The sequence below is a fragment of the Sapajus apella genome, unplaced genomic scaffold, assembly GCF_009761245.1.
Source record: "Sapajus apella isolate SASKATOON/1434 unplaced genomic scaffold, GSC_monkey_1.0 scaffold12, whole genome shotgun sequence".
NCBI lineage: Eukaryota > Metazoa > Chordata > Mammalia > Primates > Cebidae > Sapajus > Sapajus apella.
Genome location: NW_022436952.1, coordinates 19,937,561 through 19,965,135, shown reverse-complemented (window position 1 = coordinate 19,965,135; position 27,575 = coordinate 19,937,561).

Here is a 27,575-nt window from a genome sequence, read left to right as displayed (position 1 = left end):
CTTTCTTTCTTTCTTTCTTTCTTTCTCTCTCTCTCTCTCTCTCTCTCTCTCTTTCTTTCTTTCTTTCTTTTTTTGAGATGGAGTTGTGCTCTGTCACTCAGGCTGGAGTGAAGTAGCGCGATTTCAGTTCACTGCAACCTCTGCCTCCCTAATTCAAGCGATTCTCCTGTCTCAGCTTCCCGAGTAGCTGGGACTACAGGCTCCCGCCACTTTGCCCAGCTAATTTTTGTATTTTTAGTAGAGGTGGGGTTTCACCATACTGGCCAGGCTGGTCTCTAACTCCTGACCTCATGATCCGCCCACCTCGGCCTCCCAAAGTGCAGGGATTACAGGTTCGAGCCACCATGCCCAGCCATCTGTGACAGTTTCTTAACATTTCCTTGTTTTTCATGACTCTGGCACTTTTGAATGGTACTGTTCTGGTCTTTTGTAAACATATTTCTCAATTTAGGTTTGCTTCATGCTTTCTCATGATTAGACTGTGGTTATACACTTTTGTGGGAAAATATTACAGAGGATGTACCTGCTCATCACATCCTATCAGGAAATACCTAATGTCAACATGACTTATCACCGCTGATATTAACATTGATCATTTGCTTAAGGTGGTGTCTGCCAAGTCTCCGCTACAAGATCATTATGTTTTCTCTCCATGTACTATTTGTTGGAAGCAGTCACTAAGTGTAGCTCAAATTCAAGGGGAGGGGAATTAAGTCCTTCCTCCTGGAGGGAGGAGTACCAAGGAATTTGCGAACATATGTGAAAACCACACAGGAATTAATAAATACTATGGGGAGAACTTTGAGCCTATGAAAACATCCTGTTTAAAATATCCTTAAAGTTTCACCCACTAATTTTAGCATTCATTGATGGATCTTGCCAGCAGCCATTCTTACTTTGGTATTCTAATGGTGATATTTTAATTCCCTCCTTCCTTCTTTACTTAGTAATTGGAATTCTTCTGCAAGGATTTTTTGTCCCTTCTTCGGTTATTCATTCATTAAATCATTTGTTTATACCAGTATGAACTTGTGGATGTTTGTTTTATTCTTTGGGTTATAACTCAACACTGAATATGATCACTTATTCTATTCTTCAAGTTAGTTCAGCTTGGACACTGGGGCCTCTTTTCGGTTAACTCTTATATTCTTTTGACATGCTGGCATCCTTTTTTCTTTTCCCCTGAGGATCATCTTGTATTTTGTCTGCCCCAGCCTTAACCCTATAATTTATTAGCTATTTCTTTAGGGAGTCCTATTTCCTTTTATTGGAGAATAGTATTTAAAAACTAAGATCTAGGTGCTAGTGTGCTCATTGTCACTGGGGTGTCACTTTTGGCAAGCACTCAGCATGCAATATGTGTATGTATGTTAACTCATGTATACTGTACAAACATTTCTACATTTTGGTATCTACCTGCCTATTTGTATGACAAATATCCATACACTTATACTGGAAGCTCTGACTTTTATGCAGTACCAAAGGGATACTTCTAACCTTCCTCCTTGCTTATTTCTAACTTCTTTCTCTGATAGAAACTGATTCCCCTTAACTACATTGCTTGTTTATTTCTTTGGCTGCAGCACACTTGTAGTTTCAGAATTGCTAACTCTTACCCATGTGCAAAACAACTTTATTAATATTTGTGTATCCTTCATTTTCCTTAAAGCAACACACCAGAGCTCTGTTCTCCAATTTCCTGAGCCATCACCTTTTCCTCTTTACTGTACTTGTGTTTTCACGAAGGATTGAAACTATTTACAAAAACTCTGTGGTCTTTTCTCACTCTTTTCTGAAGTTTTAAGAACAGAGAAGAATTCTGATACTAGCTTGAGTTTTACTTGAGTTTGTTTTTTTTTTTTCCTACCTGGATATCATTCATAGCAATTTCCTTAAACTCTCAAATATAATCAAGGTAAGTTTGGACTTTAGTCTTGTTTCTTAGAATTAACATGATATCTTTCTTTAATTTGGGGAAAATTTTACTTTTTCATTTGAGGCGAACATGAAAACTCTCTACATGTGAAATGCCCGCATGCCTGGGCAGGCTCTGAGATGAAGAAGGCGGATTCCTCTTAAGAGATTAATACAGGGCAGGAGTGGTAGCTCACACCTGAAATCCCAGCACTGTGGGATGTGGGATTGCTTGAGGTCAAGCAGGTGGATTGCTTGAGGTCAGGAGTTCAAGACTAGCCTGACCAACATGTGAAACCCTGTCTCTACTAAAAATACAAAAATTAGCCAGGCATGGTGGTGGTCGCCTGTAAGCTACTCCGGAGGCTGAGGCAGGAGAATTGCTTGAGTGTGGGAGGCGAAGATTGCAGTGAGCTGAGATCGCACCATTGCACTCCAGCCTGGGCGACACAGCACAACTCTGTCTCAAAATAAAAAGATAATAATAAAAAAAGAGATGACTACAAAGACAGGGAGAGAAGTATATTTTGTCCTTAGCTCCAGTAAGTCTTCAAGTGGGCCCTTAATAACAGCCATTCCCTCTGAAAACCCTGATGAAGGCAAAGGAGCCACGCCTGACATCATCAAGGCTGAATTTACGCAAACTGGGGCTGATAACCAAGGCTAAAATTAGCGTGGCTGTGAACGAGACACCACTTATGAAAGACAAAAATCAGTAAGTGGCCCTCGAACTAAGCCTTCGTGGTAAGCTGATTGGTATTTTGGCCTCATGACAACAGCTGATTCAACATCAGTATAAACTCAGCTTGGGAATTGGTGAAGAGGCACGTACTTCCAGTCTCTCCAGACACTGTGGGGACAGGAGATGCAGGGAATTGGCCAGAATGGCCACGTGTGTAAGTGTGAGCTTGTGTGTAGATACTTGGGCACTGCCCAGCCCCTGAGCGTCTGAATCCCCCAAATACACTCCTGAGGGCACCTCCCCATGTCCACTCCCAATGTGCTGATCCAGCCCCCAAAGGTCAGGAAGACACCTGGACTCCCAGCTTGGAAAGGAAAGTGATGCTGGCAGAAGGCAGCAAAGATTGGGAAGGGCTCACTGTTTTCTATTCAGTTACAAGTCCCAGGATCACTCTGGAAGGGAGATGAGTAAGTCATCTTTAAAAAAAACCATGTAATATTTTCTCCCCAACCTCAGAACAGATAGATCATTCTCGACTCCTCCAGTGTGGGAAGAACAGAAGATCAGAATCTCAGGTTACTCAAAGCACATCTGGAAGCTTTTACTGCATGGGTCTATGACCCTGGTAGATGCCCTGTCTGGAGTTGGGTCCTGGATTTTAATCTACGTGGTCTAGGCAGATTGGTCAGTTTCTTCAACCATAGAATAGGGATAGTCATCTTTGTCCTGCCCACACAGGGATGTCCTTAGGCTCACACAACAGACAGAATGTGAGCATGTGTGAGGACAGCCAGCACTGCAGGTACAGCTCTCCACCACTGAGAGACAAGATGATGCAGTACCCAGGAAACAGCTGGACTCCGGCACCCATTATCATCCCTGCTGTGGCCCTCAGCAGGCGTGAACTTGGAAAGTTGCCTAATCACTGTGCCTCAGTTTCCTGGGAAAGGGGCACTATCCGTCCCTAAAACGTTATTGAAAATATAATACATGGAAGCCACATTTCTCTGTGCCTGGCGTATGGCAAGTGTAATTAAAAAGGCCCTATTAACCTAGAGCTGTTAACCAGCCCCAGAAGGTTCCTGCGTCTATTGAACAACCTGAACTTTCAGAAATTCCTAGATCTTTCAGAATTAATTGGAAGAAAGACACAGAACTGCCTTCTTGTCTCCTGTGAAATATACGTCTCCATGGAGTCCTCCCTATTTTCCATTTTGTAAGGCATTCCATGGCTTGTTTATCATGGATAGCGTGTTTCAGAACAAGAAGGGATATTTTGGCTCCTCCAACCCAAACCCATCCCTTTGTAGAGAAGGAAATTGAGTCAGAAAGTTCAGACAACTTGACTACAGACATATAACTAAGTTTCACGCTGGAGCCAGGCTTTCTCACCCTGAGGCTAGTGCTCTTTCCATTAAAGCTTAACATGTTTCAATGATACTCACAGGATTAAAATGCCCTTAACATCTAGCAAAGACTGGACTGAACCCCCTTTTTCACGACTTGTGGAAACTCCCTAAGGTTTCTGAGGATTTCCCAAGAGCTTGGAGTCTTATTTTTCCATGAATTGGCGTCCTCTATGAATGGGCTTCCCGCCTTCCATTATGCTAACCTTATTCCATGCTGGGCTGACCTTTTCAGCTTCATTTCAGTTTCAAATTCAGTTTCCTTTCCGTCTGCAATTCAGTTACAGCTCTCCTGTCTGACTCCTCTGTCTGCTCCAGGCCTTCCTCCTTCCTTTCCCATCCTCCTTTCGTGGTGCTTCGTGTTTCACCAGATACCAACCCTGGTCTTTCAGTCCCTCCAGTTACCCTCAGACTAAGTAGTTGTGTGGCAGCCCTTTAAAAAAGGATTTGGGTTAACAGGCATTAGTTAAGAAAAGCAAAAACAGGCCGGGCGCAGTGGCTCACGCTTGTAATCCCAGCACTTTGGGAGACCGAGGTGGGTGAGTCAAGAGGTCCGGAGATCAAGACCATCCTGGTTAACATGGTGAAACCCTGTCTCTACTAAAAATACTACATATTAGCTGGGCATGGTGGCACGCGCCTGTAATCTCGGCTACTCAGGAGGCTGAGGAAGGAGAATCGCTTGAACCCGGGAAGCAGAGGTTGCAGTGAGCTGAGATCACACCATTGCATTCCAGCCTGGGTGACAGAGCGAGACTCTGTCTCAAAAACAAACAAACAAACAAAGTAATTCTCACTTTCTCATACAAAGCAATTCAACTGCTAAACTCAGTTCTGGGGCACTCCCCTTTGCCACTTTAGCTTAAAATTCACCACTTAATGAGATTAAGCTTGTAGACCGAGAACTCTTTTTTGCCGTGTGATGCAAAATATCTACCACAGCCCCGAATCGTAATTTAGTTGTTTAGCAATTCTACCTGGAAGAAGGTTTCTTAATAGTTCTGGCAGAAAGCCACCTAAGAAGACTGATTATCCTAACTTAGGACAAATGTTCATTCCTGGACTAAAATTTATGGCCAGAGATGGGGTTTACTCTGCCCAGGCCAATGCAGCAGGTCCCAGCCCTGCCATGGTGGCACTGATGTTTGTAATCACCTATCCTAGCCATGTGAAAAGTGCTCTCTACTGGGAAGAGAACAACTGGCATCAGAAGTGGGGAAGGAGTGCTGAACCGGTAAGAGTGATATCCACCTTGAGCACCAACATTAAGGCTAGGAGTCCCTCTGCCTGAGCCATTCTCCACATCACCACTGTATTAATCTCCCCAAGTATTGTAGTTCTAAATGTCTCCCATATTCAAAAACTTTCTGAGACTTCCCTTTGCTCAGTAGTGAACCCGGTTCCTTGAGTTCAAGATAATTAGTCAAGGTCATCTACAACTTACCTCCAGCTTACCTTTAATTTTGGACCTTGTATCTTCTTCTACCCTCTTTATAAAGCTTTTTATTATTTTTTTAATTTTTTGGACAGATGGGTCTGGTTGCTGTTCTACAAATAGACTTTATGGAGTCATTACAGAAGCTATTGCACCTTGGAAGGGCTGCCGTCCTTCACCTATCAAATCCTTACCATCCTAAGAAGCACTTTCAACGCCCACCTCTTTGTGAAGCCTTCCATGATCATTTACTTTTCACCATCCAGTAACAGACAGGAAATGGAAGATGGGGTGATGTCTATGGAAGAGCTTCCTCCTCTTCATATAACTGCTTAGGAAGCATCGTTTTTACATCTAAAGTCACTCATACTGTCTCTACCCCAGTTACTCTTCAGCAAAACAAGAATATTGGACGAAATGATTTGCAAGGTCCCACCTAACTCTGAGGAACTCCAAGGGATTGGCTAGGAAAACTGTTTTCAGGAAGATATAAATAAATACCTGCCTCTCACAGTGCTCACTGCCCCCTCAAATAATAAATGGAAGTTTGAATACCAGTTTTTCTGTCTATGTGGGGAGGATAGAAATAAAGTTCAGTTTGATACATATCTGTTCCTTCCCAGTTGAATCCATCACATTTCAGAATTGCACTTGTTCATCCACTGACTTTCCTAAGGGTGGAATAGTGACAAATTCTGCCATGAAAACAAGAAGCAAAGTATAAGGGATAACAGAACCAGCTTAAAAATTTGCATGCAAGGTGGTCTTTAAATTGTGGTTTATTAAGCATAACATATGAATTTATTTCCAAGAAATGGACTGCACACAAAGGTATAATGTATACAATAATATTCATTTCCCACATTTCCTTTTGCAGCTCCATTTACTTCAAACAATCTGAGGTAAAAATATTGTACAACATATTTCCTCTTCATGAATATACGTAGACACTATGAGAGAATATGGGATCATTTCAGTTTGATGGTGGGAAAAAAGTAAGGAAACATGTAGTGTAGATTTCAGGCTCAATTCTGAGTATCGTGTTTTGTTCAGCAGTCAAATGAATTTCATATTATCTTGTTCCAAAGTGTCACTCCCACTGAAGTATTGGGAGGTGGCATTACACTGTCATCCTGTCTGACAATCATATTAGTAAACATTGGCAGCTCGATAGATCATGCACCGCTCTGGAATACGCTGAGAATGTATTAACATACACACTATCACTTTGTCAGACCTGCTTGTTAATCGACATCTACAGATGTAAAGTGGTTGATAGGGCTGAAATGCTTCCCTGGTCAGGGCACACAATGGACCCAAACCAAAATAAGGAGCAGAAAGAGTAAGCAAATCTTGAGGCTGTAGTGAAAGCGACCTCCTTTATTTGATGAATTTCAATATCTGCAGGCTGCAGGCAAGGTCTGTACACTTGGGTTTTTCTAAAAAATGGTTCCTCTGAAAGAGCTGGAGAACAGTCAACAGATACCATATTTCTTTCAATATTGTACAGAATGTGTATGAACTAGGAATTGGTATTTCCAATGTATGCTATACATTTTTTTTTTTTTGAGATGGAATTTTGCTCTTGTTGCCCAGGCTGGAGTGCACTGCAGTGGCGCCATCTCGGCTCACCGCAATCTCCGCCTTCTAGGTTCAATTCTCCTGCCTCAGCCTCCCAAGTAGCTGCGATTACAGGCATGCGCCACCACGCCCAGTTAATTTTGTATTTTTAGTAGAGATGCGTTTCTCTACGTTAGTCAGGCTAGTCTTGAACTTCCAACCTCAGGTGATCCACCCGCCTCCACCTCCCAAAGTGCGGGGATTACAGGCATGAGGCGCCTCACCCAGCCCTGTATGGCCTTTGACTTAAGTGCTCAACCTCAGTTTCCTTATCTGTAAAATGGAGATTCATCCATCTTCCCATTTATCCATTCATGGACATCCTGCCTCCTGAGACTGACATGTTCCGGAGATGAAGAGAGAGCTCTATCATCTTTATTTACTTTTTATCCTTTACTCTGTTCTTTCTCCCATGTAACCTGACCACCCTCCCATGGTTATCCATGTGCTAGGTCTTCAGTTCTCATGTGCTGTTGGTTATCTAACAGGCTACCATCTCATATTTTTGCTTGCTGTCACCCTATTACCATTCCCTGCTGCATTCCTGCCACTTAAAGTCACGGCGCATTACACTGTCTATTATCGTAACAGCCAGCCGTCACATTCCCTATAATTTTTCCAGGTCATTAAGTGGGGTCTCCTTACTTACACAGAGTGTCTTCTGCTTTACTCAGACCAGTCGTCCTTCAAATCCACATCGGTGAAACACATGCGTCCTATGGAAGAGGACGTGAGCATCCGCAACACAGGGAGAGGGATACCGCTGTGGAATCCAGGAGCATGCAAGCCTGGGGCCGAAACACAGCCCAGGAAAGAGACTGAACCTCAGACAATGGCTGGTGTAAGAAATACCAGACCAGCAGAATAAGCAGAAAGAGAAGGTCAGGTTATGGAAGCCAAGATGAGAGTCAGAGACATGCTGCTGATTGGATAAGTCAAAATACTCCGCGCTGATGAAAACGGGAATGGTGCTGCGTTTATTGAGATCTTACTGTGTCCCAGACCCTGTGCTAATTGTTTCTCATGTATTTTCTCATTTAATCCTCAGAATGATTTCAGGGTGATTACTACTTCCATTTTAGAGATGAGGAAACCGTGGCTCATAGTTCAGTAAACTGACCAGAGATGTACATACACAGCCAGTAAGTAGTAGACCCAGATTCAGACTCAAGCTCTTACACCAGACCTCAGGCCCTTAACCACCACTTTACAGTCTCTCCTCAGCCAAAATCAAGAAAGAAAGACCAGAGTTGGGAGTGGCTGGAAGAATCGTATTTCTACCCCATTCACGATAGAAACTTACACTCTGCGTTTTTGCAGGTTTACTTTATCTGTCCAAAGAAATGATTTTTGCTTATCCTTTTTTATTCTTCCTCAGGCATAAGGTTAGAGGCATCAGGATGCTTTGCATTATGAATAAGCAACACCCAAACACAAGAGTCGTAAACAATAAAGGCTGTCTTCTCTCACATAGCATGAAGTTTGGGGATAGGACAGTCTGGGGAATTTTATTATATTTATTTATTTACTTGAGATGGAGTTTTGCTCTTGTTGCCCAGGCTGGAGTATGGTGGTGCATTCTCGGCTCACTGCAACCTCTGCCTCCTGGGTTCAAGTGATTCTCCTGCCTCAGCCTCCTGAGTAGCTGGGATTACAGGCATGTGCCACCACACCTGGCTAATTTTTGTCTTTTTAGTAGAGATGGAATTTTTCCATGTTGGCCAGGTTGGTCTCAAACTCCTGATCTCAGGTGACCTGCCCGCCTCAGCCTCCCAAAGGGCTGGAATTACAGGCATGTGGCCAGCCTGGGGAATTTTAATCCAGTGATACGACTGCACTCTGTGTGCCTTCTACTCAGCCATCTTAGCCTTTTGTAGTTGTTGCCCCTCATGGTCACAAGATGGCTGCAGCACCTCCAGTCATCAAGCATAGACTACATATGTTCAGTAAATAAATGGAGTATTTCTCCCATGCAACTTTATTTGGTAGAAAGAAAAACCTTTACCAGAGCTTCTTTGAAAATCTCCCCTTGAGCTTTATGCCTATGGCCAGGCTTAAACTAATCACTGGCACAGAGGACAGAATTGCCGTAGGTGGCTTAGACCAATCATGATTCACTCTCTACCGGCAAGGGATGGAAAAATCTAAAACAAAACTAAAGAGGAACACGAGAGTGCCTGGGGATGGGGGTGAGCAGGACAGAAAGCTACTGAGTAAGCAAAAGATAGTGACTGCCATGCAGAATAGGGAAAAAGGGATGGCTAGATGGCCTTGACTCCTTTCCATTTTTCTTGCATAAAGTTAATTATGCAAATTGGGGATACACTCACACCAGAAGTAAAGAACCTCAGATAATCACAATGGGAGTTAAATTCACAACACGGATGACTACCAAGTTTATTTAAGTGCTCAACCTCAGTTTTCTTGTCTGTAAAATGAGGATTCCTCCATTTACCCATTCATTCATTCATGGGCATTCCTTCACGGACTTCTACCAAATAGGGATGCATGGGAGAAAACCTCCATTTATTTACTAAACATCTGTAGTCTGCCCTTGATGCCTGGAGGTGCTGCGGTCATATTGTGACTATTTCTTCAGTGGGCATATATGGTTGTGAATAGTCTCCGCGGATCTATTAAGAGCAAGGTAATGTTCAAAGTTGATGTCTTATTCCCAGGGGAGACTTTCCTTACGTGTATCTTTTCACTAAACTGCTGCTTGAGGACACAAAAAGTAACAAGAAAACAGTAGTGCCACCTCCCAATCACAGGCTGATCATCCTATCACAGTCACACCCACCGCCACCCACATTGCCATCCTGACGAGGAAACAAACAGTCCCAGTCCTTCCCATTCCTCATTTGCAGCATTTCTCATTTGCACACAGGTTAGCTGCTATATGTCCTGGGGATCCCTTGTCTAACAGCACTTGCAGCTCTACATAGGAGATGCTGGGAAAGTTAATATCAAGGTGTCTTTTACTCATCTCAGCTATAATTTGTGTAGCAGAATGGTTCCAAAAAGAACCTTTTCATTTTAGCATGAACTGCATAACGCTATGCCATCAACCGGCCCTCTGTCTGGTGACAGACTTCAAAACCAAAACTAAATTTTCCCCATGGAAATATGTTTAGGAATAGAGGCCCCACGGTGATATTTCTACTCTTAAGTGGAATTGTTCAGGTCAGTGGTGGAATATTAAGTGCATGTTAAAAATAGAAATTCCTCTACTCTCTTTCTCTGCGCTTAATTCTGACCACACGCTTCTCACTCAGGAAGACCAATCTAATAACTAGCTCTCTAATGGGGATCACTCAAGGCCACACTTACCTTCTGCTCTTGATTCCTAACTATCAGATCTTGATCCTTTAGGAGTCATATAAGATTCCAGATGAGGAAAGGCTGGCCTCAAGTTCAAAGTACCCCATTCTTTTTTTTTTAGACAGAGTCTCATTCTATCACCAGTCTGGAGTGCAGTGTCTCAATCTCGGCTCACTGCAAACTCCGCCTCCTAGTTCAAGCAATTCCCCTGCCTCAGGCTCCTGAGTAGCTGGGACTACAGGCACGTGTCACCATGCAGGGCTAATTTTTGGTATTTTAGTAGAGACGGGGTTTCACCATGTTGGCCAGGATGGTCTTGATCTCCTGATCTCGTGATCCACCTGTCTTGGCCTCCCAAAGTGCCGGGATTGCAGGCATGAGCCACCGTGCCCAGCTCCAAAGTACTCCCTTCTTAATGTTTCACATCTCTCAGGGAGATGTCAGAAGAGTATGCACATTCAATATGGTAGACATACTTGGGAAGTGTAGAACAGTCAACAAATGTGCCTGCAGCACATGGCCTATGATCTGATTTGGACACAAAGCCTTTTGCCTCTGAATTTCTTTTTACTCTTCCTACTGTACAAAGTTGTTTCCCATTTTCCAGGATCAAAAGAATTTAAAAGAAGAAGTCAAGAGCCAGTGGATCTTCTAATAAGTAAGGAGTTCACAATGCACTCTTTGGCCCGGCGGAGTGGTTCACACCTGTAATCCCAGCACTTTGGGAGGCTGAGGCAGGTGGATCACCTGAGATCAGGAGTTCGAGACCAGCCTGGCCAACATGGTGAAACCCCTTCTCTACTAAAAATACAAAAAATTAGCTGGACGTGGTGGTGGGTGCCTGTAGCCTCGGCTACGAGGGAGGCTGAGGCAGGAGAACGGCTTGAACCTGGGAGGCAAAGCTTACAGTGAGCTGAGGTTGCATGCCATTGCACACCAGCCTGGACAACAAGAGGCAAATTCCCTCTCAAAAACAAACAAACAAAACAAAACAACACCAAAATGCACCCCTCTTCCCTCACTTTCTCAAACTCTGATGAAATAAATAAAAACCAATAGGAACCAAACTATCAACAAGATGAGTCATCAAACTGTTTATAAAAAGCCTGGGTTTACATTTGTTGCCATTTTGAGCCTTTCATCCCCATAGTGCAGTAGTGTAAATGTTTCTTTATCTTACAGGATCCTTGATTCCTGACGGAAAGCTGCTCTGTGAACACGAAGTCTCCTTTTCTGGCCACCTTTCTTCTAATACCTCAGCCAGTAAATGGTTCTTATGACTCAGAAGATGCTCCTCTTTGCCCAGAAACTCAAGTGGGCGGGAGAAGACACTGACATTGATGAAGCCCTCTACACAAATTCTGTTCTTTTTCTCGAACTGAGAATGAATGAACAATGAATGAGTGGACATTCACCTGCTGAGTGTCTGTGATGTGTCAGGCACTTTGTTAGGTGCTTTTCCTTGGCATCTTTTTTAGACCTCACAGTGACCAATATGCTTCTGAACAAATCCCAGAGAATTTAAATGATTTGCTCCAGTTCACTTAGAAAGCAGCAAAACTGTGTGACTCAAACCAGGCTTCTCAGCTTCTCCCCTCAGATCTAATGCTTTTCACAGACCATTTCTTTCATCTGTACTGATACATAAGCGAGGATCATCCAATGAAATAAAAATGTATTTATGCAGAGGTAACATGCACACAATAGCGTATGGTGGAATTTGAGCCAATTTTTTTGAGCTGAGCAGAATTCAGAAAAAGAGAAAAGAAACAGGGAAACCAGAAGACTGAAAGAGCAGGAGTGAAGAAGTTTGCACCTGTCACTAGAATGGGTCGGAGGCCAACGAGAACATCTGTATAGACGGCTTTAATTCAGAAGCTCTGCCTCTGTGAGCTTGAAATTCTGGATTCCAAGATAATTTCCCGGGCTTTTGTTTCCTTTCTCCAGAGCTCCAAAGAGCACAGCACATTGTTTGCCCAAGTTACCCGTTCACTCGGCAAATAGACTCTTGGGATCCAGCAGAGAACAAGACAGGCATGGTGCTTGCCTGTGAAAATTCTGCAGAGACAGTAAGCAAATAAACAATGACTAAATAAGATAATTGATTGTGCTGTGAAAGCAATAAACAGGGTATTGAGATAGAGAGTAACTGGGAGAGGCAGGAATGCCTCTCTGAATAGGTGACATTTGTGCTAAGACCTGAGGGACTAATGGCAGCCAGTCATGCACATAGAGAGATGGCATTCCAGCACTAGGAATGACCAACTCACTGGGAAGAAATATAATGGCAGCCGATGTGCTTGGCATCCAGCGAGCGGGCAAGATATGGTGTGGGATGACAGGAAGGCCGGAGTCAGAAGTGGAAGGTCATTTTAGGTCATGTGAAGGAGTCTGGATTTTATTCTAAGTCTAATTGGAAGCAGAAAAGTGACATGATCTGATTTACATTTTTAGCAAGATCCCTCTGGCTGTTAGAAAATGGGCTGGGAGGCAGGGTGGAACTTAGCAGTCACATTCAGGGAGCAGATGTGGTCACTCGTAGAAAAAGGCAATCCCCTAGAATAACCTGAGCAATGTAACACTCACACTTTTCATATCACCTTTTTCTCCTTGTCAAGAGAGCAACTGGTTCATGAATATCCTTTGTCATCTTGTAATAGCAGTAGCAATTTCTTTTTACAAAACATATTTATTCTGCTTTGCAACCTGCTTTCTAAAAACTTAACAACATATTATGAACATATCTTGAATTTATTAAATATTTTACTATGTATTTTTTGATGGTTGCATATTATTTCAATATATTAATACGTTTTGTGATATAAACTTTCACTATTATAAATAGGGCTGCAGTGAGCAGTCTTAAAGACAAAACTTAGCGAATAGCTTTGATATTTTCCTAAGAAAAAATTCTCAGTGATAGAATTGCTTTTTTAAAGATCAAATTTCTGGAACTTTTCTTTCGATGCACATTGCTAAATTCTACTCCAAGAGTTTGTATTCACACTTGTATCAACTTTTTCCAACACAGAAAATTATCAAATTTTAAAAAGTAAAATGCTGGTCTCTTGATAGCTATGAAACAATACTCTAATTTTTCTGTAACTATAACATTGCTCAAAAAATAAATTCTATTAAATAAAAAAATCTCCATGCCACTTAATTTATATTTTCTGCTCTTGATATTTACTTTTTCCTTATTTGCTCAGGCATATTTTTCATTAAAAAAAAAAGGAGGCAAAAAAACTAAATTCAGATGAAATTAGAATTTCTTTGGAGTTCCAAAACACTGTGAAACCGGAATGAAGCCTTAACTTTAACCTTAACTTGGATATGGTACCCAAGGCAGTGTCCTGTGAATGGGTCTGTTTATCTTCTGAAATTTCCACAGGAATATATTTGTTTTAGTGGAAAATTTAGGAGAATAGGAAATACAGACAGGAAAAATAAAACAAAACAAAACACCACCTCTCAGATTTTACTTAGCCTCTTCAATCTTTCCTATCAAACTGATGTTTCCATTTTCCTTATAGACAATTGTTTTTTAAAGCTGGGGCAATTCAGTATTTGCTACTTACAATTCAATATCTACCACTTAAAACGACCCAGGCCCATAGCTGGGCCCAGGGAACTCAAAGGTCATTCGAAAACTATCTCTGCTCTGAGGATTTCAGAATGGCAGGTGGGCGATAAGCTAACAAAGTTGAAATGGATGTGATAAGGGCAATGCTAGAAAGTTGCAGGAGGCACGCAGGAATCATGAAGAGGGCAGGACAAACTGTGAAAACCAGCCTCCCCTGCAGAGCCCACATCAGGAGTCAGCTGTGGTGGGGTGAAGACAAGGGCCCTGAGCTGGTATTGGAGGGACGGACATGGACAGCCTGGGGCCAGAAGTGGTGAAAGCAGGGAAAGAGGCTGGTATGGAGTGGTGAGAAAGACAAGACCAGGAAGTTCAGTGTCAGTCACAGACAGTCCTCTGACTGCTCTGTTTAATCTTCCAACTAACGACAATTTTTACAAATTTAAATGTAAAATGCAAAAAGCAAGAAACTGTGCCTTTCTGTGAGCACAGTTACTCAATTTGGCTTTTTGGTGCACAAAATCTAAAATGTTTATTACTTGGCCCTCTGCAGAAAAACTTTGCCAGTCCTTAGTGAAGAGTTTTGTGTCCTATGCTCAGACTATTGAGTTATATCCTGTGGGTGACAAACGCTGTTAAGCAGAGGATAAACATGTTCTGTTTTGCATTAAAAACAAAACAAAACAAAACAAAACCTCTTTGGGGAAAAAACCTAAAAGTAAACTCAAAGGGAGAGGCAAGCTAGAAAAACTAGTTAAAAGCCTACTTCTGTGACTAGGAAAGGAGCAATAAGCAAACAAGGGTAATTATTTTTATTAGATGCTTAAAAATACATACACCATTTTTCCAATAAACAAGTGAAAAAATCCTGGATTTGAAGAATAACTCCCCCTTAATCAAGGCAGGCCTTCTTGGGGGAGGAGAAGAGAATTCTTAAAAATGACCATTGACCTTTGACTCCACCCACAGAGGTTCAACACTATTGCCACTACATTGTAACTGCTGGACATGGTCATTCTTGAACATGAAGATGGCCAGAAATTAAAACTCTAGATGGTGTCAATGTCTATACAGAGCTGACCAGGAAAAACTCAAAGGGATACAAATAATAGAAATGGAACAAATATGCAGATTCTTGTTCAAGCCACAATTAGACACTGCTTCCTCCTCAAAGAAGTCCCTCCCTCAAGTTGTAGCACACAGAAAACAACCTACACTTCCAGGGCATGGATTTGACCCTATCTCTGCTTTCCTCATTAATTCAGCCTAAAGAAGAATAGGATAGTGTTCTAACAAACTAAATGATAGGGCTGTGGACACTGGGGCTAAACCACAATGAAAACAGCTATTTTTGCTCAAGCTTTCCTGGAAAGCAAGAGAAGTAAGTGGTCTGCATCCTTTTAAAACGGCACAGTCTAGACCTTGTCCTGGCATTAACTGCATTCTTATGCGATGGAAAGATTTTAACCCAGTGGGATGCAAATTTCTGGGTGTTTCCTTTGCTTCCTTTTGGGTCTTTCTGATAGGCAAAAGTGGTCTCCAAAGCAGAGCCAGACTGATGCTGGTGAATACAGCCTGCCTTTGCTCCAAGCTCATGAGGAGTCTAGATCCAGGCAGGAGTTCAGTGTCATTAGCACCGGTTGGTTCAAGCCATGCTTCAAGGGGCTTCTGGAATTCCAGCAAAGCCAGGTCAGTTGGCAAGAGTCTATCCCTGCTCCTCATGTGCTAAGGTTGATCAGCGGCGACTGAGAAGCTACTTTTGCCTTTTGGAAGGCTCATGTGAAGTGGAAGATTCAGGTCCCCCCTTACACAACCTCATATCTAAGGAGGCTTAGTTCTGCTCTGATCCTCGTCCAGGCATCTGTGGCTGTTGGCAGGCATTAGGCAGCTTTCTGGTGGCCATTTCTTTTGATAACCATCTTCCTGTGTTACACTGGTGTCCAGTCACTCTTATGATTCTCTATCCCCACTCCTGACTTCTCCCAGAGCCTCATGGGGAAGCTTCCCACAGAGCCCTCTAAGTGATACATCTGTTTGCATCTCCCTTTACAGGCCCTCAGTGGCCTGATAAAGACAATATGGGAAAAATACAAGGGCAACAATCAACTCTGATTTTCTTGCAAGTTGAGGCCTTGTCTCTTCTGCGGCTTGGGGTGTGTCCTCACAATCCCTACGTGTGTTTATCTGTGATCATGTAGAGAGGCCACCCCTCCCTATATGTCCAGGCCAGCCTACAGCCTCTAATCTTTCCTCTTGTGTCTTTTAATATACAGGACAGAATTACAGAGTACATTAATAAATAACCTTAAGTATTTTATGGTTCATCAGGGAAATTGGAAAAATTATCCCCGCTTGTTACAGATTTCATTACGGTGGTGTGGTGTGATAATTGGCATTGGAGACAATAAATCAGAAACTGTAGACTGGCCTCACATTACCCATCTATCTAATCATGTTGACCTTACTGAAATAGCCTGTAATGAAGACAAACGTGCTGTTTGTAAACCTAAAAATGAAAATATAAAGAAAATTGATCAAATACTGCATAATAGAGTAAGAAAAATCATACAAAATTTGAACTCCCTCTAACTGGAATTAAATAATTAAAGTTAATCATTATTCTTCAAAAACTTTAGTTAATAAAGCATTGTAATAGAAAAGTACAATCTTGTCCAGAAATTGTTCTGGATGTCTCAAGAAAATTGATGAAAGCACACAGAGAGGTGTGGCAGAGATGTAGGAGTCGATGTATATTCGGAGCTGAAACAAATCATCCCCAAATTTAATAGTTCAAAACAACAACCACAATTTATTTGTTCATGATTCTGCAGTTTGGACAAGATGGCCCATCTCTGCTTCACAAGGCAATGAGCTGGGGTCTTCACAAGGCTCCATAGAGCTGGGAGTTTGGCTGAGGCTGGAACACCAAAGATGTCTTTGCTCCTGTCTGAGTCTGAGTGGGGCTGGCTGGGCTTCTCTTCCCAGTGGGACAGTCAAGACTACCTGAATCAGAGCTCAGGGCTCCAAGAGAGTGAAGGGTTCTTAAGGAACAGGGAGTTCTATTACACGCTATTGATACACAGTACAAGGCGAGATTGAAGGAGTCAACTCCATCTCTTGTTGCGAGGAGTGACTTGTGGATACAGAGATAAGAGGAGCTGTTGGAAGATGTATTGGAGACAACCTACCACAACCGCTTGTGTATTAGAGCACCCTCTCCTCTACCAAACGCTCATCATCTTCCACTGAGCCATCTTCTCAACTAAGCCTCAACCTTGGCCTGTAAGAACTGCAACTTTTAGCATAAACAATTCTGTCTACCCCTCACCCATCCCCACTAAGAGGCCTGAACAAATACTAGCATAGTTTTTGTCAGCTCAAGCCCGTGCCCCTAGGGTGATGACCCCAACCTCCATAAATGCCTGCTTAGAAAGCTCAGCATTGCCAAAAGAATTTATTCTCTGTTTCAGCCAAAACCTGACTACAGGCCCTGACTTCCCTTTCCTTAGAGCCTTGACTTTAGAAAACTTGCAACTGTAAATTCTTTCTTTGTTTCTCTGAGTTGCATCTTCTACAACCTAGAAATTTCTTTCTTAAGAACCTAGGAGCCATTCCTTTGAAATTTAATCATCAAGAAGGATAGGATCCCCATCTCCCAGTCTTTGTGGGTGGGTAGGAGCCTATTGTAAGCACCAGTTAGCAGACACAGATGACCAAATCTCATGGACCAATCACTTTCCTCTCCTAGCTTTTTGTAATTTTCTACTTCCTGACTTTACGCAAGCTCCCACTGGCTCCTCCTTTCTCCTCCCTCAGTCTCCCTGCCCAGATCAGCTTCTGAATACATCAGCTTCTGAGCTCCATCTCTCTTCCCTATTGCAGTAGTCTGAATAAAATATGTCTTATGGTTTTCAACAAGTGTCCAGTAAATAATACTTTTGACACTAATCTTGATGAAAGATTATTTTGTCTTGAACCAGAGTATTTACATTGAGGATACAGAGAGGTAAACAGAGCTGAGATGCATTCAGAAGCTGATCAAAATTTTTAGAGGTGAAGGGAATGAGAAAGCATCAGAAATCAAAGATGAGGTTCGAGATTCAGGCTTGGGCAACTGCAGGGATATTGGCACCATTCACTGAGACTGGCAACATGAGGGGAAGGGCATGTTTGGATTTCGTTCAGACATGCTGACTTGGAAAAGGCTTCCAAACAGAGAGGTCCATTATAGGCCATTGGGTATATGGATTTGAAGCTCTGAAAAGAGATGAGTTGCAGGAGAACATCTTGAAACCTTAAACATTCCAGGAACTAATTAAAGCCATGATTGTAATTGGAAAAAACTAGAGGGAGTATTTGAAAGAAAAACAAAACAAAAAAAGTCTTCAACATTTAGGGGTAAGAAAATTAAATATTGACTGTAAAGAAAACTAAGAAGGAGCAGCCAGACAGCAAGCGAGATGGAATTGATCTACGGTTTGGCTAGACAGAGTATTGCTAAGCTTGTATCATGACACGGGAGTGGAAACCATCACAGAAAGTGAAGGGTGTCCTTTCTGATTGCTTCTGGTTACTCTGTGAACTAAGGAAATTCAGACTGCTGAGAAGGAGAGGAGAGGGGATTGGATAGAGGAAAATGGAAAAGGTTCAAAATATCTTTTATAGGAAATGAGAGCAAAACCGAATCAAGTTCAAGTTTATATTATTATTATTATTATTATTATTATTGTTTTTTGAGACAGAGTCTCACTCTGTCACCAGGCGCCAGGCTGGAGTGCAGTGGCGCAACCTCGGCTCACTGAAATCTCCGCCTCCCGGGTTCAAGCAATTCTTCTGCCTCAGCCTCCCGAGTAGCTGGGACTACAGGTGCACGCCACCACGCCCAGCTAATTTTTTTGTATTTTTTAGTAGAGACGGGATTTCACCATGTTGGCCAGGATGGTCTCGATCTCTTGACCTCGTAACCCGCCCGCCTTGGCCTCCCAAAGTTCTGGGATTACAGGCGTGAGCCACCGCTCGTGGCCCAAGATTATATTATTAAGACTCTACATCAGATGATGTAAAGATGGAAATGAACCCGGAATTGGCTGTCCAGTACCCAGGGTGGACAAGACTCAGTGTTGCAAAGAAAGACAACTAATCATCGCACTGAAACATGGAGTCCCTATACACTTTTCCCAAATACACTAATAGATACTCAAATATATTATTTATTCTTGGAGAGAGATTATCTGTCTAGAGGTTGGAAATGCGGGAAATGAGAAATCCTGTTTTTTGTTTTTTCCATTACAATGGAAATTACATTACATTCTTCAAATCACATGATTTTCCCTACAGTGAAGAGCAACTCAGGAAGTTTGTTCACATTTTTATTTTCATCTGTATGATGCCAACATAATCAATCCTAAGCAGAAGATTGTTCTGTCTCCATAAACTGCCCTGATCTTCCCCAGCTGCTGGTAGGGCTTGGGTATGTGCCCACGTTCAACTTCTGTAACCTGCTCTTACAGAGTGCAAAATAGATGCCTCATATCAACAGGAAATATTGTTAAATGCCTATGACATGCCAACGCTGTGCTTCCTTACTCCCTGAATGTTTCAGTTCTTAAAATTAGGGATATTGAAAAATGAACCTGAAGGAACTGTTTAGACGGGATTTACTTTAGCTGCTAATTCATTCCAGGCACAAGGCTAGAAAAATTTGTGTTTGAAGGCCACATTTGACCCTTAACCTGAATTTATCTGTCCTTGGAGAAAAGATCAAAAACTAGAATATTGAGATAGTCCCAGGAATCTGAAAACACCATGTCACACTGAAGAGCTGACTTAGCCACAACATCTGAAGAGGGTGTAAGAGGGAGAAGGTTTTGTGTGCAAATCATCTCCCTTGCTCCTTTGCCCTTTCTCTCTGTCTTTCTTATTGACTGGAAATAAATATGGACCAAATCTACACTGTTTTAATATTTAGTGACTAGAATTACATACTCCTTTTCAAGAGTTAAAAGGTGGACTTTGAAAATAATTCCTCAATGTCCCTTAAAATTTTTTTCTATAACATTTTTTTCATGTGGCTCATACTCTGTGAAAGAAACGCCCCATTTCTGTAGCAGACAGGAAAGTTCAGGTGAGACTTGTTAAGTGATTTAATTTTGAAAGGAAAAGTTAGCATGAGCTGATGTGTCCGGATTTTTTTCTTTTCTTTTTTTTTCTAATTAGCCTCGTGGCCTCTTTGAAAACACACAGGGCACAAACATGATTTCAAATGATGTCAGCTGGTAGACAAATTTGCTTTCCTTTATGTGTTATGATATTTATGTATTTAGCTAAATCTTAAATAAATGTAAGTGTGTCCATAAAATGTAAAAAATATTGAGGGCAAAGATTGTGACTCTTAAGTTAGTTTTTATGGAACACCTGGTATGATTCTATGACCTTGAAGAGCTTCAGAGGATAAATTAGTATTATGATCTGTTATTGTTTAAACAGATACATTTTATTCAGACCACTTAGGAATGCCACCCACTCCACTGATATTGGAACTTTCTGGCCGAAAAGCGGCACGTTTTATTTTCCTAGAATAAAGCTAGAGAAATGGCTTTAACTCTTTCTGGTTTCGTTTTCTGCTGGAATTGTGTGGCTAGAAAGATAAGACTATTAAGAACAAATGCTTGTTCAGTGATGGTTATGGATCAGACACTGCTGCAACTTCTCTGCATGTGTTAAATGCCTATGGTGGCTCACACCTGTAATCTCAGCACTGTGGGAGCCAAGGCGCGTACATCACCTGAGGTCAGAAGTTCCAGACCAGCCTGGCCAACGTGGCGAAACCTCGTTTCTAGTAAAAATACAAAAATTAGCCAGGTATGGTGGTGTGTGTCTGTAGTCCCAGTTATTTGGGAGGCAGAAGCAGGAGAATCTCTTGAACCCAGGAGGTGGAGGTTGCAGTGAGCCAAGATCAAGCCACTACACTCCAGCCTGGGTGACAGAGTGAGACTCCCTCTGAAAATTAAGTCTCAATCCTCCCAACAACCCTATTCACCTATAAGAAAGGTGCGTAATAATGTCCCCGTTTTTCAGATAAGGTAACAGAGGCATAAAGGTGTTAACCCTGTGACACTGTGGAGCCGAGTCTGTGCTGTTAATCAGCTTTCAGTGCTGCCTGTGCCTGATGGCCTTACCTACCTATTTATAATAAAATGTGGAAATAATAGACTTACGTGTCCTATGTTATGGCAACTCAGAGGAGGATATGCCTGGTGCAGATGGGGGAGAGGATGGTCTGACAAAGCTTCCTGGATGAGGAAGTTGCTAAGTTGAGCCTTAAAAAACTCAACAAGCCTTGCATGTCAAGAAGCCTTAAAACATACAGAGGTGGGGAAGAGCATCTGAGGCAGAGAGAAACACGAACCAAAGCAGCAAGGGAAAAATACGCATAGTGGTACATGCCGGGACAAACAATGTCATCAAATTTAAGATGCATTGATTATAAAAATCTCATAAATACCATGAAGAAGCAAAAAGGCCATCAGATTACCTTATGACTGACCATCAATTGAAATATGCATCTTCACTTCAGAGAAACCAAAATGTGAAGAGCTGTGCACCCTAGACTACGGTACAAATAGTTTGGAAAAACTGGCAATTTTTTTTGAAACAGATTTGCTCCTGTTGCCCAGGCTGGAGTACAATGGTGTGATCTTGGCTCACTGAAACCTGTGCCAGGGTTCAAGGGATTCTCTTGCCTCCCAAGTAGCTGTGATTGCAGGCACCTGCCACCACACCTGGCTAATTTTTTGTATTTTTACAAAATACATATTTTATTGTAAATAAAAATTTACATACTTCTCTTCAAGAGTTAAAAGGTGGCCTTTGAAAATTATTCTTCAATGTCCCTTAAAATTTTGATAAAATACAAAAAAAACCATATTTTATTATAAATATGTAGTTCCGGAATACATGTGCAGAATATGCAGGTTTGTTACATAGGTAAATGTGTGCCATGGTGGTTTGCTGCACCTATCAACCCATCACCTAGGTATTGAGCCCCACATGCATTTTTTTGTATTTTTACAAAAAAATTATAGACAGGGGTTCACCATATTGCCCAGGCTGGTCGGGAACTCTTGACCTCAGGTGATCCACCTGCCTCGGCCTCCCAAAGTGCTGGGATTACAAGTGTGAGTCACCATGCCCCACCCAGAATAAGTGGCAAATTAAGTGAAAGGAAAAACAGAGGAGGCTGTGGCAAAACTCAGCCCTGTGGCAGTGGGGAAGCAGAAATAAGATCAGATTTAAGTTGTTCTTGAACTCAAATGAACAGGTCTTGGTAACCATTGGAGTCTTGAACTCCCAAATAGTAAAAGGTGAAAGAGTCATACTATTTGAAAAGAAACCAGAGTATTGAACTTCTAAATAGTTGCTATTTATGGTAAGTAATACTGGGTTATTTTTTCTTTTCTAAAAAATTTAATTGTACTTTAAGTTCTGGAATACATGTGCAGAACATGCAGGTTTGTTACACAGGTAAATGTGTGCCATGGTGGTTTGCTGCACCTATCAACTCATCACCTAGGTATAGAGCCCTGCACGCATTAGCTGTTTATCTTGATACTCTTCCTCCTCTTCCCCCACCCCCTGGGCTCTGGTGTGTTTTGCTCACCTCCCTGTGTTACGTGTTCTCATTGTTCAGCTCCCACCTATGAGTGAGAACAGGTGGTGTTTGCATGCCAGTCAGAATGACAATTATTAAAAAGTCAAGAAATAGGCTGGGCTTGGTGGCTCGTGCCTGTAATCCCAGCACTTTGGAAGGCTGAGGCGGGTAGATCACCCGAGGTCAGGAGTTCCAGACTAGCCTAGCCAACATGTTGAAACCCCGTCTCTACTAAAAATACAAAAAAAATTAGCCACGTGTGGTGGTGTGCACCTGCAGCCCCAGCTACTTGGAAGGCTGAGGCAGGAAAATTGCTTGAACCAGGGAGGCAGAGGTTGCAGTGAGCTGAGACTATGCCACCGTACTCCAGCCTGGGTGATAAAATGAGACTCTGCCTGAAAAAAAAGTGGGGGCAAGAAACAACAGATGCTGGTGAGGCTGTGGAGAAACAGGAAAGCTTTTACGCTGTTGGTGGGTATGGAAATTAGTTCAACCATTGTCGAAGACAATGTGGTGATTCCTCAAGGATCTAGAACCAGACATATCATTTAACCCTGCAATCCTATTACTGGGTATATACCCAAAGGAATATAAATCATTCTACTATAAAGACACATTCACACATATGTTCATTGCAGCACCAACCCAAATGTCCATCAATGATAGATTAAATAAAGAAAATATGGTATATATACACCATAAAATACTATGCAGCCATGAAAAAGAAAGAGATCATGTCCTTTGCAGGGACATGGATGAAGCTGGGTTTTCTTTTTATATGCTCATGGTATCAAGTTACTTTAAAAAAATCTAGTTAGGTAGAGAAAGAGATAATCAATTTAATGAAAAAAATTAATTATAATATGTAGCATGTGGCCCTGATAAATTTTGTAAAGGTAGATCTGATAAAATTAATGAAGAATAACAGGGTTTGGGCCTAGAGATATAGATATTGGAGTCTTCATCATGGAAATCATAGATGGAAATATCAGAAATGATGATCTCACCCAGAGAAAGTATACAGACCTTAGCTACAAACTGATATTGACAACAGGAATCTTCAAAATGAAAAGGCAAAGCATTTACATTTGTCCCAGGGTGGAGAATCGCCATTAGCACAGAGTCTAAGCAAAGACATCTTAGATAAATACATCCTGCGTCTCCTGAATTGACATTGTGAGCTCATAACCTAAGTTTTGCCAAATGAAGTGTGCCTGGCAGTGCAGCATGCAAACTCTGAATGAGTGGTGGACGTTTCAGGAGGTGGTAGAAAGAGGGAGGCGGACTCATTAATCACCAAAGGAATCAGAGAGTTATCTTTAGAATGAACAGACAGCTCTGAAATTTCCGGGGTCAGTGGGTCATATCCACAAATACTTACTGAGCACCTACTCGGTGTCAGGTGTACTTGGGTATCAAGAAAAGACTCTTGGTGAGATTCCTGCCCCTGCCCCAATCAAACCCAAGGAGCCCAAATCCAGGGCCCTTCCGTGTGGACTTCATTCCATCTGATAACAGCAGCAATGACGTCACTTTGGCTTCTTGTCGAAGTCCTTCAAAATGCTCACACACAGGAGCTGACTGGAGGACAGTCAGTTGTAAGCTTCATTGCTTGCCAAAATATGTGGGTGGCAGGCCAGGCTCGCTTCCTCAAATCACACTCAGAAAACTCAGAAATCCAAGCTGTCATCTGACATTCGACTAAGGAGTGTTTAGATTCCATGCTGGGCTTGTGTTCTTGCCATGAGGTCTCTATCCCTTTATGTGCAGACCTCTGTTCAGGAAGCTGACGTTGACACCAAACCCTGCAGAAACCACAGCTAATGCATGTTCAGGTCCCCAGTATTCCTTTTGGAGGGCCAAGGAGTGTTTAGCCAATTTAGATAAAATACCTAAAGCACCAAGTACTAAATCAAATTGTCTGATTTCTTCTAACTTAATCCATGAAGGGGAATAGGTTGCACAAGTGCTTCATAACATTGTCTTTCAGAAAAAAACTTGGTGTTTTATAGAAACATGACACAAAGACGAGCTAGACTTAGGCTGGGTTTGCTTAACAAACAGCCAGTATTGCTATAAAAATGATTGAATCATTGTATAATTAAAAGAAAGCTACAGATAGACACGTAGGTGGATAGAAGGAGGGAAAGATAGATACATGGATAGATAGGTACATGGGTGGATGGACAGATGATGAATGGATACGTGTATAGATAAATAGGTACATGGAGGGATGGATGGATGGATGAATGGATGGATGGATGGATAGATTGATAGTTTGATAGATAGGTAGATTGATTGATTATGTCTAGCATGGCCTGGCACTAATTACTAAAATGCAAGTCAATAAAGATGTCAGGGAAAAAAAGCACTGAGTTTGGCCTCTTGAGATCCCTGATTCAGTGTGTGACGTGGAACCAGACACTCAATTTCTTGAGCCTATCTTGCCTCATCCATTAAATCGGGATAAGCACGTAGCCCTTGTGGAGTTACTAATAGCACCATGATTATTCATAGTAACTGAAATTCTACTGAATATCAGTTATTAGGTTAAGAATGTTATATAAAGACTCTCAATTGGTTCCTAAGGCAAACCTGTAAAGAAGATTATTTTACAGATATCCTTTTCCAACAAGAAAAATGAGTCAGAGAGAGGTTTCCTAAGTGGTCCAGAGTCATACCCCTGGCTAGCCGAGAAGTCCAGGTCTATCTCTACCAAAACCTATATATATTTTCACCACTGTGTCTGAGACACTGTACATAAAAATGTTTGGGAAATTGCCAGGTGAAATATATAGTAAACACATACTAGTGAAATATATATAAAATGCATAAAGATGTAAAATGCAATTCACTATCAACTAATAAGCACATCTGGCCTGTGACTTGGCTGAATTCCAGGAAATGCCAAATTCTGGTGCATGTTTCTATATAACAAATAGGGCTGGAGCCCCAGAAGTTGCTAGGGAAAGGGCTGAAGTCTTGGTGGTGTCTTTTCCTGAGGAGCCACAGAGATGCTCATTTCTCATCCTGCTCTCCCTGGCTTCGGGGCAGGATCCCAAAAGGCAAATCTTAGCACTGGTTGGAGAAGAAAGGCAGTAGATTCAGCTTTCCTGCATTTGGAATTCAAAGGCAGTGATGTGAACCAATCACAGCATAGGAGGCAAACCACAACATGAAAAATACCACTGCAAACCCAAACAGGAATTATGGGAAAGGAGAGCAAGGAGCTCCTCACTGCCAATCACGGGGCTGTGCAGGCACCAGGGGGAAGTGGCGGAGCTCACTCTTCAAATCCCCCAGTGATACATTGCCTCAATTCCATTTATTTCTGAGTCATTAGGTTGGTGCAAAAGTAACTGGCTTTTGTCATTGCTTTCGATGGCAAAACACTTCATTACTTTTGCACCAACCTAATATAAGAAGATACTGGGAAGATCCACACGTGCGCTTTGGGAGAGCAGCTACCAGCGCAGCAGTCTCACAGCCCAGGCACTTCAAATGTGTACAAATGTGTGCTGTGAATACAGCTCCGCTATGACGCCTCACCGCATCTCTATTATAAGCACAACATTGCTATTTCCATTAGATGTTATTATACATTATAGGCTTTGCTGTTGCATACGAATAACAAATAGCATAACTTGAATTATATGTGTGTGTGACATATGTCTGTGTGTGTGTGTGTGTTTGTGTGTGTGTGTGTGTGTGTGTGTGTGTGTAAACATTTAAAAGGTGCCTCCACCACTTAAATGCATTTTGCTGGAGTTAGACATGACAGTGGAAAGCTGCAGAATTCAAATAAATCAACCCAGTTCAAGACTGACCAGTTGGAGAAAGGCGTAGGTTGCTGACCCCAGTTCTGCAGAACTTACCTGCCCCATCTCTACCTCTGTTGGAAGTCACCCATGGAAATGCTGAATTTTGTTCACCCGTTCTTTCCTCTCTATCTTGCTCGTCCTGCCCTCTGCTTCCTCTGTCCTCACTCAATCTCCATTCTGTTTTCTCAGAGATGTCCATTCCAGATGGTCAGACTTGCCCTACATACTTAGCCTACTTTTTTATTCTAACTATACTTTAAGTTCTGGGGTACATGTGCAAAACGTGTGGGTTTGTTTCACAGCTATACACGTGCCATGGTGACTTGCTGCAGCCATCCCCCTCTCATGTACATTAGGTATTTCTAATGTTAGCTCTCCCCAATCCCCCTACCCATTGCTATCCCTCCCCTATTCCCTCTGGCTGACAAGCCCCAGTGTGTGATGTTCCCTTCCCTGTGTCCATGTGTTCTCATTGTTCAACACTCACTTATGAGTGAGAACATGTGTTTTGTTTTCTGTTCTTGTGTCAGTTTGCCGATAATGATGGTTTCCAGCTTTATCCATGTCCCTGCAAAGGACATGAACACATCCTTTTTTATGGCTGCATAGTATTCCATGGTGTATATGTGCCACATTTTCTTTACCCAGTCTACCATTGATGGGCATTTGGGTTGGTTCCAAGTCTTTGCTATTGTAAACAGTGCCACAATAAATGTACGTGTCCATGTGTCTTTATAATTGAATGTTTTATAATTCTTTGGATATATACTCAGTAATGGGATTGCTGGGTCAAATGCTATTTCTAGTTCTAGATCTTTGAGGAATCCCTACACTGTCTTCCACAATGGTTGAACTACTTTACATTCCCACCAACAGTGTAAAAGTGTTCCTATTTCTCCACATCCTCTCCAGCATCTGTTGTCGCCTGGTTTTTTAATGATTGCCATTCTAACTGGCATGAGATGGTATCTCAATGTGGTTTTGATTTCCATTTCTCTCATGACCAGTGATTGTGAGCTTTTTTTCATATGTTTGTTTGCTGCATAATGTCTTCTTTTGAGAAGTGTCTGTTCATGTCCTTTGCCTACTTTTGATGGGGTTGTTTGTTTCTTGTAAATTTGTTTAAGTTCTTTATAAATTCTGGTT